This window comes from Pollachius pollachius, assembly GCF_949987615.1.
Source record: "Pollachius pollachius genome assembly, chromosome: 16".
In the NCBI taxonomy this organism is placed as follows: Eukaryota; Metazoa; Chordata; class Actinopteri; order Gadiformes; family Gadidae; genus Pollachius; species Pollachius pollachius.
Window position 1 is genome coordinate 8150825 of NC_136949.1, and position 15713 is coordinate 8166537.

Sequence of the window (15713 nt, forward strand, 5' to 3'; positions counted from 1 at the left end):
GACCACGGAAAAGCTTTTACGCTTAGTGTACTAATTGTTTGTGGTATGTGTGCGGTTCGGGTAAAGTGATGGACAACATAAATACGGGATTGACCTCTAACAATGTCATTAAGGGTTATTAAGGTGTGCATTAAGCATCAGAATCTCACGTAATTGTTTTGCTTCTATCCTAATTGGTGGTATTATGGCGTCAGTGCAGCTGAATGGAGTGTGTGTTGTATGGTGATTTTATGTGTTTAGAGCTTGTTGTCCATCACTTGCCATTCATTGTTTAATGTGTAGTATGTCTTACATTTACATTTAGCAGGTGCTTTAATCCAAAGCAATTTACAATAAGTACATTTGTCATAAGAAAGTGAAATAATATATCGCTGTCAGTACAGTAAGGAAAGCAAAACACTAACAATCACTAGGTTAAACCATTCCCAGTATACAACAAAGATAGCTAGGATAAGTTGCTGCACAACTAAGTACATAACTAAATACGACGTACAATAAGTGAATACATTAAGTTCCAGGACGTACAACATACAATAAGTAGAAAGGCTGGGACGGGCTGGCTATGCAGAGTCTAGGTGAACAGGTGAGTCTTTTGCGGAAGTTGATGAGCGACCCTGCGTTCTTGACATTGGCAGGGAGCTCATTCCACCACTGCGGTGCCAAAACAGAGAAGAGTTGTTACTTTGATGATCGACTTTTGCGTGCTCTTAGCGATGGCGTTATCAGAGGTCCAGCTGAGGTAGTTGAGCGGAGTGCTCGAGGTGGGGTGTGTGGTGCGACCAACGCTTGGAGGTAGGCAGGGGCAGTTCCATTGACCGCCTTGCATGCCAGTACCTTCTTGAATCTGATACGAGCCTTGTCTTGGGTCTATTATTTATATAATTGTGTTTGTTCTCAGGTATAACATTGACAACCCTATACTCAGACTGACAGACTCAGTGGTCCGATCGATTGATTTGATGCATCAAGATGTCAATCAGCCTAAACATCAATGCTGGAAATCTATTCAAAAGCCCCCAGAGGTAAAGCTTTTTTCTTTGGGTCCTTTTTGTTCAGAGTGAATCTCTGTTCATCGCCATCGCCGCTCTCTGAGGACCCAGGAGAGTCCATCGGCCCAGACGCTGATTAAAGAAGGGATGTGCTATATGCCTGGTGACCCCTGTGACCACCCCCCCGGAGCCCTCAGGGTGTTTGCAGTGGGGGGGTCGGAGGTCAGCGATGCAGAGAGCCAGAGGGATTCATCCCTCCTGCTGAGCGAACAAGATGGAATTTACATTGTGGTCCCGCGGGTCAAGGGCCAGAGTTAGGGGCAAGCCTCACGTGTACACAGACACACACATTGACGGCTGCATGAAGAGACGTGTGCATACACACACGCACGCACACACACACACACACACGCGCACGCACACACACACACACACACGCACACACACACACATACAAAATGACCAGTGTAACAGGCAACCATGCAGAAATACAGAGGAAGGTGCACACATACACATAAACAAACACACATACACAGGCTTTTATGCACACATACAAAAACACACAAGTGCTGCATTCCCTCTATTTTTCGCTCTCTCTCCCTATCTATTTTTCACCCACTCCTTTCCTCTTATGCTGACATATTTTCATCCATGAGGCTTCCCACCCCTCATCCTACCGTCCTCTCCAAGCCCCCCTTCACCCCCCCCCACCTTTTCCCTCACACTATTCCTCTACTAGTCTATCCTTTCCTGTGATATCGAAGTGGAAATGATGGACACCCAATCTATATGGTAATTGTATACAGGTGTGCCATACCAAGCTAAGCTACAGACAGGGAAAACCAACCACCGACCATTCACAAAATTGGGAGCCTTTATCAGAGGCTTCCCACTGTCCCGCAAATATGGGAGGAATAGACGGCCCGTTGTTTGCCTGTGATATATTCACCGGTCTGAAGGGCTGCTTCTTCTGACAGCGTTCACGGAATCCGTCGTATTTGTTAATCATCCCTTCTGTCAAATGCTCATCTGAATTGCACCTGAATGTGTTTCACTTTGAATTTCGTTCATTGTGTGTGTATGTGTGCGAGAGTCAGACGTGACTTTGTTTGTGCGTGTGTGTGTGTGTGTGTGTGTGTGTGTGTGTGTGTGTGTGTGTGTGTGTGTGTGTGTGTCTGTGTGTGTGTTTGTGACCCTTCCCGATTTAAAAGGCGTGTGGGGCCAAGATAATCTGGACTGGAAAGCAAATAAGAGAAAAACGATCATTTGCGAAAACAAAACCCATCCCTTTGTGGGGAAAAAAAGAGTTTCCCCGTTCCACAGAGATTACCTCATTTTGGGCAAATGGAAGCCATTTATCGCCCATCGCTTATCTGCACAAACGCTCTGGATTTGTGCGTTTTTGTGGGGCTTTTGTTAGCTCTCTTCTCGCAGCGCTTTCTGTGCGGTCGGCGCGTGCCAGGCGCGCAATCGGCAGTTCATTAGCATGGCTGGTGGTGGCGGGCGGTGTGTGAATCCCTTAGCTAATTTTACAGAGTATTACTGTTTAATAGCTTATCGATTGTCCCCGGGCTGGGACATTGGTCAACGCGTTGCCGAGCCCTGACGGCCAGAAGGCACACACACACACATACACACACGGACTCTGTAGCTCGCAGGGCGCCACTTCTCAGAGGGGAACACTGACTGGAGGGAGGGGGGGGGGGCAAACACTTAAATACTAATGATCTCTCTTATTCCTTTCCCATTTCAGATGGACTTTCTTCAATGCGTCACAGGGAGGAAGGGCCTGGACTCACATGCAAAACGGGATTCATGGAAAGGATTTCTAACATAAAAGCAGTTGAGTTGAGAGCAACACAGCTCTCTTAAGTGCTTTGCTAGACATATTTAGACTTTGATTGCACCCCCCCTCAGACATTTAAAAATAACTGACATGACAATTTAATGGGACATCGCACAGACTTTTTCACTTGCCCTCTGAATGTTAAAATATACATATGGTGCACTGAATTACTTTTCAGAGACATCTTGAGTGAAAGTCATTCAAATCCATTACTCGGCCTGATAATACATCCCATTAGTTTATTCAATCTCTGCTTACTGTTCCTAATAGGGATCAACTATTGATCCATTTCATTTAGTAATTATAGAAATTGACTTCAGTATTCCCTATGTATGGTATTGTGGCTGAATCATAAATGCTGTAGTAGTAGCTGGATTATCTATATATGACGATTGGATTCATGTATCATTAATTTCACCATATATGGAACAGTAAAATATGCATTTGAATGTGAAACGACTTTGTGAAACAAAGTAGCGTCGAAGTTTATGTTCTCTCGTGTGTTTTATATCCCTTTAACAACCAGGCTCTAGAGATAACAGATGGGAATGAACTAGAGGGAGATAACAGCGATAGACAGAAGCTCAGGTGTGAACCTGTGAAGGCTGCTTCCTGCAGGACTCTGCATGGCATTAACCTCGATAAAGGCAACATGAGAGAGAGAGGCAAGCATAGCCAAGTACAGTGTGAAGGGAAGCGGAGCCACGGGGGAAGACAGACGGATAGGCTGACGGATGGATAGACAGATGAACGGACGAACAGACAGACAGACAGACAGACATCCACACGCGTACAACCCCACACCGACATCGTGGAGGGATGGATGCACGACAGACAGACAGACATTCATGCTCACAACCATAGATACACAAACCCTCCAACACACACAAATATACATGCTTACCAATCTGCACCCTGGAGAGAGAGAGAGAGAGAGAGAGAGAGAGCGAGAGAGAGAGAGAGAGAGTGTGAGAGAGAGAGAGAGAGAGAAAAAAAAAAAAACACTCGTGCGCACACAGCTCCCAGATGTACGACTAGGCTTCGATGAGCTCTTGACATATTCAATATGCTGCTCTGGGATCGCACCGTTCCCTGCCAATTTAAGCGCTAAGTGTTTTCCCCTCAGAGACGCCGGCATCCCAGGCCTGCATCCCAGGCCTGCATCCCAAGCCTGCATTCCAGGCCTGCATCCCAGGCCTGCATCCCAAGCCTGCATCCCAAGCCCGGCACCGGGGAAAGGTCACCCAGGTACCCCGCCTCCCCCACCCCTGCCCAGGGCCGAGCCCAATCCAGCACAGCCTCATGTGCCGCTGCTTGCTGCTGGACCGACGGCTGCTTCATTATGACTCCAGGACTGTTGACCCAGATCCCAGTCCAGCTCCGGCGCTTTATTGGAATGTGGGGCCCGAACGGAACAAATAAAAAAATAAATGTGAGAGTCAGATAAAGCCTGGCACATGGGAGCCTTCAGGGGGTGAGGGGGGTTTAGGGGGGCACTTCAGAATGATCAGAGAGTTTGGCGGCTTTTAATCTGCAAGGCTGGCCTTGGAGGGCTGGGGACTGGGTGTTTGAGTAGAAAACAGCTCGTGCCACAGCACTGATATGACTTTGGTGGAGGTGAGGTGTGTTATCTTTTTCTCCTGCGCTTTATATTGAGTCGCTTGGTGTCACAGCTATAGAGGCTGTGTAAACAGTGTCTCTGCTAGGAGAGGCTGTGGTCGTTTGTGCCCTGAATAATATAATGAAAACATAAATTTCATCCGTATTAATATGTATAAAAAGATTTACCTAAAACAAGAGCGTAGAGGCCACTCACATTTTCTTTTAGCAGACTTCCTCTGTTGAAAGGGCAGAGCGGGGTAAATATGTTGCAACCGGTAATTACATTTTTTTCTGACATGTTCCTTCTGTTGTTTCCATGGCAACAGGTCATTTTGCCGGAGGATAGGTTGAATGAAGAAGTCTACATAAAGTATTAATTTCTTCCTTTCTATTAAATTTTGTTTCGAGCACTGTCTTTCTCTCTCTCCAGATACCCCTCTCACTCTCCCTTTCTCTCTTTTGCTCCCTCTCCCATTAAGTGCTGTGTAAGTTTTGTATATCTCTGTCAATCTTCCTCTCTCTCTCTCTCTCTCTCTCTCTCTAAATAGAGCAGATGGTAACAGAGGGAGATCTGGCCTTGATCTCAAACACCTCAACTCATCTCTTATCCGCATTCAGACAACAAGCTCAAGGATCAAATCTCACCGGGGCATCGCTACGTTTCACATGCTGTCGGAGAGCCGGGGAGTCGGATGCCTCAGCCCTTAACCGCTGAATAACAGATGCCTTGTGGAAAATGAAGCGATCAATAAGAAGCTGGAAGCCTAGTCATGTTGTTTTGGCCTTCCTTAGGGGGCTTATCAACCAACCGTCGTTATTTCGGGTCACTTTGGACACCATAGGTATCGAGTGGACTTTGTCCCTTCATGTCTTCGGCCAGTGAGCTCTGAGGGAGCTGGGGGTTTGGCTGGAGACAAAGATGCAAAACGATAGACCCTTTCTCTTGTTCATAATGCCCGAGCGTGATGGTCGTGCCAGATGGAGCCAGGGGTAGAGAGACATCGGGAGAAAGAGATTTTTAGGGGCAGCATGTGGCTCGGGAGGTAGAGCGGTTTGGCTGGTAACCGGAAGGTTGCTAGTTTGATCCCCGGATCCTCCTCCTCCTAGAGTGTCGAGGTGTCTCTGAGCAAGGCACCTGTCGCCTTGCATGGTTTAAACCTCCGTCGATGTGTGAATGTGTGCACGGTTGGTTGAATGTTAGGCAATATTGAAAAGCGCTTTGAGTGGCAATTGGTTAGAAAAGCTCTATATAAATGCAGTCCATTTCCCATTTAGATTAAGGGTAGCTCAACACTATTGTTTCGTGAGCGTTAAATAAGCATGAGGTGCCGGCGGGATATTGGTTAGCGCTGGGTGACTGGCCTGCGGTTGGCTGCTAGCTCGCGCTGGCCCCAGTGACCGCAAACTGGCTGCAGAGCCAGGCAGCCTGTGTGGAGGACGCCAGCTGCTCATCGGCACCAGGCCTCCCCCGCCGGTCTTTACTTCTTGTTTTTACGAGGAATTTTTCATAAAACAACTCATTGTCATGGTGGAATGAGTACAGCAAATTATAGTTGAGCAAAACCGCAGATTTAACATGCCTTGGCTTTGATTTTTCCAAACACAATGTACGGAAAATGTACGATTTTTCTGCTGGCTGTGCAGAAAGGCATTGATTGTTTGTCTCATTGTGAGTTTGAGACGAGGTGGGAGGCTGGAGATGCAGATTTTCCAGACTCTTACCTACTCCACCCATAAAAACTGTTTATGTAGAATAGGGAATAGGGATAAACAGTGAATCGTGAATCCTTTGTAGTTTCTCTCCCCACCTGTCGTTGCCATCCTCTTCGTGTGGATGTTTCTGGTTGTATTGTCACTGCAGCAATCAGAAAGACAAGCCGGGGAACGCTCACTCGCTCTTCATCCACCTCCTCTCTCTTCCCCCCTCTCATGTCTTCTATCGCGTGTGTTGACATTGGCGGGTAAACATTAAGAAAAATCAAGCAAACAACGGATGAGTTGCTGAGATTGCAGGAGGGGGTAATGTGAGGCTTCTATCAAGGAGAACGGGGGGAGGGGGGGGGGCTGTTTCTGCATTTGAAAACTTGCCATGCGGCCTCGATTGAATAAAACAACCTTTCTTCACGGTGGAAGATGGAACATGTCTTTAATCTGCGTCGCGCCATAGCGTCTCTGCCACAATCAAAACCTTATCTCCTTCAAAGGAATAAAACACATCCTACTTAATGTCAACACCCCGGTCAAAACCCTTTCTACTCCTATGCTGAAATGAATACTAGCGTCAACCTGAACTGCTTTCGCACTGGAAAGCATTGAGGCGTATAAAAATGACAAATGTACATGCTTCTCTTTCTCCATCCGCAGAAATCCATTTTCAGTCCCGGTCATAGCTTTTCTAACTTCCTCCTACTCCTCCCTGCCTCACAGAGATAATTATTCTGAGCATAGTATAAGCAAGGCTCCCAGCTGCTTCCAGCTGTTTGGTCGTGTGCTTCTACCCCTCAACACAGTGGGAATTTGGTTAAGTATAATTATTATCACAGACGTGCGTGTGTGTGTGGGGGGGAGTTTATGTACGTATGCAAATGGGCCTATGTGGAAGAGAAGGAGTTGATTTGGGTTTGAAGAGTTCATTTGGTTTGTGTTTTTCAGAGTGTGTGTGTTTGTGTTTGTGTGTGTGTTTTTCAGAGTGTGTGTGTGTGTGTGTGTGTGTGTGTGTGTGCTTTTTGTTTGAGTGTGTATTTGCCTGACCCCTTCCCATATCCCAAACTAATAAGCACCAAACCAGCTCTGGAGAGAGACAAGCTGTACCACGTTTGCAGTGAAAGGAAGGGGTGGTTGTGGTTGTACAGAGATAAGCAGCAGTTCTCCTTCTGGTACCATTCATTACTTCATTCATTCTGCATTCATTTCATATTGACAGTCACATGGGTTCACGTGCCTCATGAACCACCGAAAGGGTTATAAAGAATGACGATAGGACGATGCTTAGAGGAACATAAGTAAGGGGGCGGAGTCATGCCATGTGTTCCATTTTCGTCACATGGATATTCTACCGAAGAGAAACTGAACTCACGCAAGTAGACAAAGCTTTCAGAGTGTATTTTCATTTATACGGTGGCCAGTCTACAAGGTGTTGATTTGGACACTTTATTTTTGTCTACCAACGCCAACCGAGTTGTGTTAGCCGTTAATTGCCAATTACACTTAGAGAGCCGCTATCCAGCAATATGATTGTTCAAAACCAATATGAGGCAAAAAAAATGCAGGTGGAATAAGATGGCAGAGTAGTCTAATGAGGGTGTCGAACTGCGAGTGTTCAATCCCCAATGTAAAACGCCCTAACTCCTGCTTACTCCTTTGTGACATGAAGTCAAACCAATACATTTTTTGAAATGAAACATTGGGTAAATGACTTAATAATAGCAGTAGTGATAGGATTACAGTTTAGGAACGGACAATCAAAGCAACTTTGGCCTTAATGTAGTCTAGAAAGTAATTATCATAACACTAAAAAGCAACAACAAGACTTAACAGAGTCGTAAGTAGGCAATATCATTGAACAAAGGGAAGATCAGTATTCACTTATAAAGTATTTGAACACAAATAAAGTACATAAAGTATAATTACATATTGCCAGCAACTTTCAGATAAGTCCGGCCCCTAAATATAGAATGAATATGAAAATGTTCAATGAAACAAGACAATGTCACTTTTTATCAAGAGTTACTTGATAAAGTGTGTTTTTTAAAGATAACAGAGGCGGCCTGGCTGCCTTTAACGAGCCTCAAGTTGGGCCAGAGGTAAGTTTCTTCTCTGCTCCCTGCTGGGCCGGCGGCTACGCCATTTAGCTTTGATGATTTAGCAGACCGCCAGAACCACGTGAGCCTGAGGTTAAGGATGCACTTCTAGCTAAGGATTTGCAATCTCAACCTCCTCCCTTCCCTCCCAATGCCTTTCTCATCTCCCTGAAGGACACCATCTGTGTTTTTCCTCTAATGTTAAGAATGCACTTAAAAATATTGGTGGAAGAAATAAAGTTTATACAAAAAACAACAACACTCCAAACCAATTTCCATTTCGGTCTGAGCTGCTGTCCCAGGGGGCTATGCTGGGCTGGCCATGCTCTATTTACAGCCTCCAAGAGGACTTCTCCCCCCCCCCCAAAGAGGTGTTCTCAATGAGCCTGAGGCAGATTCAGATGGCAGGGTCTCCGTCTCACTTCCTTCCCCTTTTCTGTTTTCTATTTCAAATTCAGGCATGTCGGGTACTCACGTGCCCTCCTTCTTTTCAATCAATCAGAGTATAGGTGAATACACCTGAACCCGCCCTAGAAATACACCACACACACACACACACACACTCACGAGGCTTACAGAGAGCTACATCCGTAGGATGCAGTGTTCATATTTATAAAGATAACAGCAGCCCTCAGCTCCCTCTAGTTTACCAATTCACCCACTGAATGAAGCACTCCCTGCACTAGCTGTTGAATATGTTTTCAGTGGGGGTTTTCAGTCAAGGCTATATTTTTGGACGACGAGTGCAGGCCATTAGTCAGGAGCGCCATTGAACCCATTCTGTTGTGTTGGGCGCTGATATATTATGGGCTCTATTAGACCAATTTATCACCCATCCAACCTGCTCTTTATGAGTATTCAATCACCTGCCCCGCCATCTCTCAATCACCTTGAGCTTTGGTTAATTCAATTTTATAGGATCTATTTTGATGGCCGATGTTTGACAAAGAATAACCGGGGCATCTGCAAAGTATTCAACTGAAAAACGTAACAAGTGACCCGAAAAAAAATTAAATCTCTTACACTGTGAGGTCAAATATGAATGTTATAAATCATTAATGAAGTAAGTAAACTTTAATTGATTGGGAGTCTAGTTTTTAACAATTGTATCTATTCTGCGAGTCGTCCTTGACACAGGTGTTCAGCCATCACGCAATCCTGAAACCCTTGACTAAAAGCTTCCCAAATGCCGTCTGTAAGACGTTTCTCCGAGCAGATGCGTCTGTCATGATGAAGCCATTTCATTATGGAAGAGGAAAATAATATTACTAATATTGAATAGCTGAACGATAGTACCCTAGAAATGGGCTAACAAAGAGACAAGGTTCAATGTGTTAAGGCTTTTCTAGATAGATATATGCTCGTTCATAGACCAAGCTTCGGTCAAGGTGAACATGGACTGAAAACTTCCCAGGTTCAAGTATTATACTATTAAGGTATAGTACTATTAGAATTAAAATCTGCCATTGTCCTCCACCGGCTGAACCGTACGTGCTCCTTATTGCCCTGCATCCGAATTCTATTAGGTTGAAAAGGTGTTTCCGAAATGACTAAATAGTCAATAATGCGCCACCATTCAGAGTGAGTCACTCTCTCCATTCCCCTATAGCAGAACCCAACGGCTGGGGCTGTAACTGTCCCATCAGGCTAATGCGATTAGCCTTCCCGCCACCTCCACCAGTGCGCTTTATGGAAACAGTCTTAGCTGTCCCCAGCAGGAGACAGCCCACGGGGGGGGGGGGGGGGGGGGGGGGGGGGGGGGGGGGAGAGAAGAGGGAGGAGAGGGAGGGAGGGTAGGGAGAAGGTTGAGGGTCGCCGAGTGATTCATTTTGAAGACAACACAGTACTGCAAATCAACCGGAGCCGAGTAAACACATTTCCTTACATAACGACCCCCCCCCCCCCCCCCCACCCCCCCCCCCCCCCCCCCGTGCCCCCACATACAAAGAGTGAGGAGAGAGGTGGAATATGACTGCGGCCGTTTATTTCATCCTCTTCGCCCTTCGCAGCTGTTGATTGATGAGGAGGGTCTGCTGTTGTGGTCCCGGTGGGACCCTATAGTTGTGTGTGTGTGTGTGTGTGTGTGTGTGTGTGTGTGTGTGTGTGTGTGTGTGTGTGTGTGTGTGTGTGTGCGTGTGTGTGTGTGTGTGAGATAGTTTGTTGCCAGCTGTGTACGTCTCTAGTTTTGTTTTGTTCCATGCCGGCTTTTCAGACCAGACTGACGGGCCCAAATATAGATGGATGGGGGCCACAATGGCGTTATTAATAATGTTAGCACCTACGCATAAACACACACAGACACACATAACAAGCAAATCGCTACACATACATAAACAGGTTAAAATCTAGGCATGGATGAGGCCACATTGACACACCCTAACACTGGCCCCACACAGGCACATGTGTTGCATACAATCATACACACATGGAAACAGAAAAACAAATATGTGTACATGCTGCTATGGAATAAAAAAGAAAATCACATGAGCACCACCTCCAATTTTTGAATAGCTGCATGCTTACAATGACAATAGAAAGTGCACACACACACACACACACACACAAACACACACACACACACACACACACACACACACACACACACACACACACACACACACACACACACGTTGAAGCTGTCCCCACTCCCTGTCCAGCATCAGAACCACTCTGGAGGATATTACCACAGCATGTCTGTTGGCCGGCTGGGTCCAAGCTTATTGCATTACAGCACTGTTTTGTTTTTTGAGGGAGGCGGGCTGACGGACGACTTGGCCATAGAGCGGTGCCAGTCGAATGTAAATCTGCTGTTAACGCCTGCTGTCACCACTCAGTCTTTGGGCTGAAGAAGAGCAATGTTCCAATCCCAACACAATGAACCCACGGTGGGCTGCACACAGCCCCCAGTCCACGTGTTGATTCTCACTGCCCCCTGTTGACAATGCATGGAACTGCACGGCAGGACGGAGCACTATGGTTCCAGGTATTTTTTGGGTACTGATTTGGTGTGGGTTGTGACTCATTTTGAACACAGAAAGTGCATGCGTCATTAAACTCACATTAACTTATTACATTGCATCTATAACATAAATGCAGTTCACCCTATGCGTGCGTGTCATGGTGACAATTCGCTAATTACAGTCAATGTTAACAAGCATAGCTCATTATCACTTAAGAACCAAGTGTAAGGACAGATCAGGGACGCTCATACTAAATTGCGCGCGCACACACACACACACACACACACACACACACACACACACACACACACACACACACACGGTGCAAACCCTGACATTTCTCCTCATAAAAAGGTGAAGCATGACATTTCGTGCCCTACTCCAAACACTCCCCCCTGTTTCCCTTCCTCAGCTCATTACCGCTGATTGCTTATTAGCAAGGGCAGCCTTTCTCCACCTTTCCATGACACGTTACGTAACCCGAGATTGATCCGTTGTTTATATCCTCCTTGCTACACCTTTGTTTTTTCGTACCCCGCCCAGACTGTTGCTGCGGTGTCACAGCTCAACAGCACCATGGGTCACACGTGGTCAGGCATGCAGGAAGACGCGTTCATAGTGTTCTGCTGTTGGTTCTCTGGATGTGATTTATTCAAGCTTTAATAAACACTATACAAAACATAGTTTGTGATAATATTTTTTTTGGTTATTTTGGTCCAAGTGAAATTGCCTCAAATACAGTAAGTGATAGTTTATTCTGCTATAGATTTCATTATGTAAACTTGCACTTTTGACATGTCTGTTGGAGAAAAGTTAAAGTAGGCCTGCTGCGGGGATAATCGTTACAATGTATTCGAGCGATGTGATTGGCTTGTGTATCTGAACGGTTTGAACGGTTTAATTAGCTTGTGTATTCAAGCGATTGCATTGGCTCGTGTGTTCGAGCGATTTGATTGGCTCGTGTGTTAGAGCAAATAATTTAGGAACTCGTATATGCTGCAATATAAGCTGGTGATTGCAGGATCTTTTTTTTTTTTACATTTCTAAATGCCCTTCTATCACACTCTTTACAATAAAACCGTAGTATTTATTTAGATCATTTTAATTCTGGCCTTAAGTCAACTTGGGCAGCACCACCATATCTTCTTGTTTTGACAAACATGTCCCGTGGAAGGTCTGCCCTATGGCCTTCTCCGCAGGTTTCGCCCCTTAGGGATAAAGTCAAAACATGGCGGTAGCAATTCCTGGCTCATCAGTTTAGTCAGATAGTCTACAGTCAGCAGAGGGGCCGACATCAGGTTTTTGTTTTGGAGAAAATTATGGAAAATAAATTGGTTTAGCCCAAACCTTGCAGTTAGTGAATCCTATAACAAACACTGGAATTGGCAGCGAGATGCTAGCATGTACTTCACAGTGAAACTATCTTGATCTCATTTGTTTATCACTCAGACACAGTTAAGGCAAATATTAACGTATTCACATGTGAAGCACGTAATAATTAATGTCTGTGTTGTCATCAGTCAAGCTGGGAAGGCCAACAACCAGATGACACTGAAATTACCATCTTGTCTAGTCATGTTAAGCCTACAGAGACAGTGACTCATCATCGCTTATTATGTCTGTTGATCGCAAAGTAAGTGGAACATAGAAAAAGCAGGGGCAAGAGCTTTGGTGAAATTCAGATCCACCAACACGTTTCATTCATCATGTTGAAACAAAAAACAGCAGCTGTATCTGTGTACCAAAGAAAACAGCATTTACAGTAGGCTAAGTATCACCACAAGTACTATTATTATTGTTATTGTCAGGACATGATGACAGTAATAATATAATCATCACAGAGACGTCACATACATCTTCCGCACGACTCACCGACAAAACAACATTCCAAACAAGACGTGACGGCGCGAGATGAAGCAGCCACAACAAAAACCCTCGATTATATGTCGGGGAAAGAAATCGATGATTGTGTTTCCATCTCTATGTGGAGAATAACCTTCGTCTCCCAGCACGGTGTTCAGAAATTCTGCGGTGCCCCAAAGAGTGCTTGGATGTACGACGTGCCAGATAAAGATGAGGGGAGGAGGGAAGAGAGAGGCAGAGAGCGCGTCTGACCTTTAGCTGGTGGGGGGCTGCGGACCCCTCGGCGGGGAGACATCGATCCAACGGTATCGCTTTGTGGAATCTATCAATAACTCCGGCTCAGCGACCTGTCACTCAAAGTTACTTTTTATTTATTTGTTTACTTTTCCAGTTAGTCTCCTTCCACGCGTAGATTATCCAATTATTGTTAGAATTTGTCTTTAAGGGCGCACCAACGGCGAGGGGGTGGGTGGGGTTTACAGTCCCGTGTCAGGGTCATCGTCATCATCGTAAGCGTCATCGTGGGACAGACACAGGTGTCGCTCATAACATTAATTATGTCTGCTGCTTTTGTATACGAGATAGTGGATTTATCTTCACGTCTACCTAATATCTGTGCCCTAACATAAAAGTAACAGACCCATAAAAAGTTTGAAGAGCGACACCGGTTTTTGACACCTCTGTGAAAAGGGTTATGAGTTGTGGCAACAGCAAACGAATCCTTCGCTCTTGACATCGACTTCATCAAGGGGAATGCTTTTGATATATATATATATATATATATATATATATATATATATATATATATATATATATATATATATATATATATATATTGATTCAGAAAGCTTCACACAACGCAACCCAGGGATATCTTTTTTAGAGCCTGCAATGATTTAAATGACTTTGATTTGAGGGGAATTTTCCAGGTGTCACGACATAACTGACGTCATCACAACAGGCCCTGTTTCCTTAGTGTTTTGAGCAATTAGGGTTGCTATAGAGGAGACATATTATTGGGTAAAACAAATCGCTCTGACCTTTTATACATCAGCAAGCTCTTGTTTTTCCGCCACAAGAACCATGTGATCAATGAGTATTGATTTTTTTGGGATTTGTCTTTCAATAAAAATAATATTTATTCTTTGTTTTTTGTTGTGTCTGTTACATCTGTCTTTCGCAAATATAATATGCTTCTGTATTGTTCAGTGCAGTATGCTGGTGCTCCGATGTGTCCAAATAGATATGGAAAAGTTAAAGATAGCTTGGACAAAGCGCCTATCTAATCTAAAGTGGTCTGAAGATATCTTCTTGCTACCGTTTCTTTTCGAACAACAGCGCCCTCAAGTGGCCATGAGAATGTCGTTAACTACCCGACATAGTCCTTTTTTTTCTTTTTCTTTTTTTTTCTTTTGTACACATATAAATTAGATTTCTTCATAAATGCAGAACTATAATTTCCCCAGGTTGTTGTTAAACTCCAAGTCCAACACGTTTAACATGAAACGCATAAAAGTCTGTCTTTGGTGTTCAGTCTCCAAAGCCGAACCACTCGTAGTAGGCCTACAAAAATGTTAACATTTGTCCAGCGCGCCGAAGCTTGGTCATCCTCAAATGTCACATTAGCATTCTTTTGGAGTGCCACTTCCCCTGCAGCGGCCCGGTCAGATAAATCTCCTACCTCTAGGAGAGACATTAAAAGAGACGTTTGACTGATGGGGAGAGACCTCCCACTCTCTCCAAAGATAACTCTTAATAGTCCTTCGCACGCTGTTATCAAATGGCGTTTTTCCCTTCTTAAATGAATGACTTGCATATAAAACTCCCCCCGACGTAGACATCAAGACCTGATGACATCAGACGGGGTTCGAGTAATACTAGGCAGCAGACTGGTTTGACAGCGCTTTTACATTCAACTCGCCCGTCAGTGCTGTGCTGTAATCACGCATTACGACGAGATTGAAATATGTCTGCGATGTTATTAAAAAATAAAGTTACCACTGTGATAAATGTGAGGTTTTAAGTCTCTTGGTGCAGGTGTACCGGTCATGCGGTAGTACTACACGGTCCAACAGAGCAGGAACAGCAGAGGTGGTATGTTGGTGGAGGTATGTGTGACCTACCGACGGGAGGTTGACTCATTCTTCCTGATCTCACACCCACGGGAGCCGCAACAGACGGAACGCACTTTGCTGGCCTGGGAAAGGGGGAAGCCATTACGAATCCCGTGAGCGACACCCTCCCAATAGTAAACCATACAGAATAAACAGCGTGCACTCACCCTGGTGTTCCATGGCCTAGCACAACTGGTGTGTGTGTGTGTGTGTGTGTGTGTGTGTGTGTGTGTGTGTGTGTGTGTGTGTGTGTGTGTGTGTGTGTGTGTGTGTGTGTGTGTGTGTGTGTGTGTGTGTTCACTATGAGAGAGCGAGAGAGAGAGAGAGATGTTGACCCTGTATATTCCCGTTCATTTATTTATTCCAGTTTCACTTGACTGCCAAAAAAGTTACAAAGAAATGTGCATAGCACTTTTTTTTTTTCTGCAATGACTCAATTGTGAGGCACAAAATACAGATGAAATGTATGTCTACAGGGACATTTTCTTCCCGAGAATTTCCGAGAAACTGTTGATAAGGGTTTTGTTTTCATATTATAC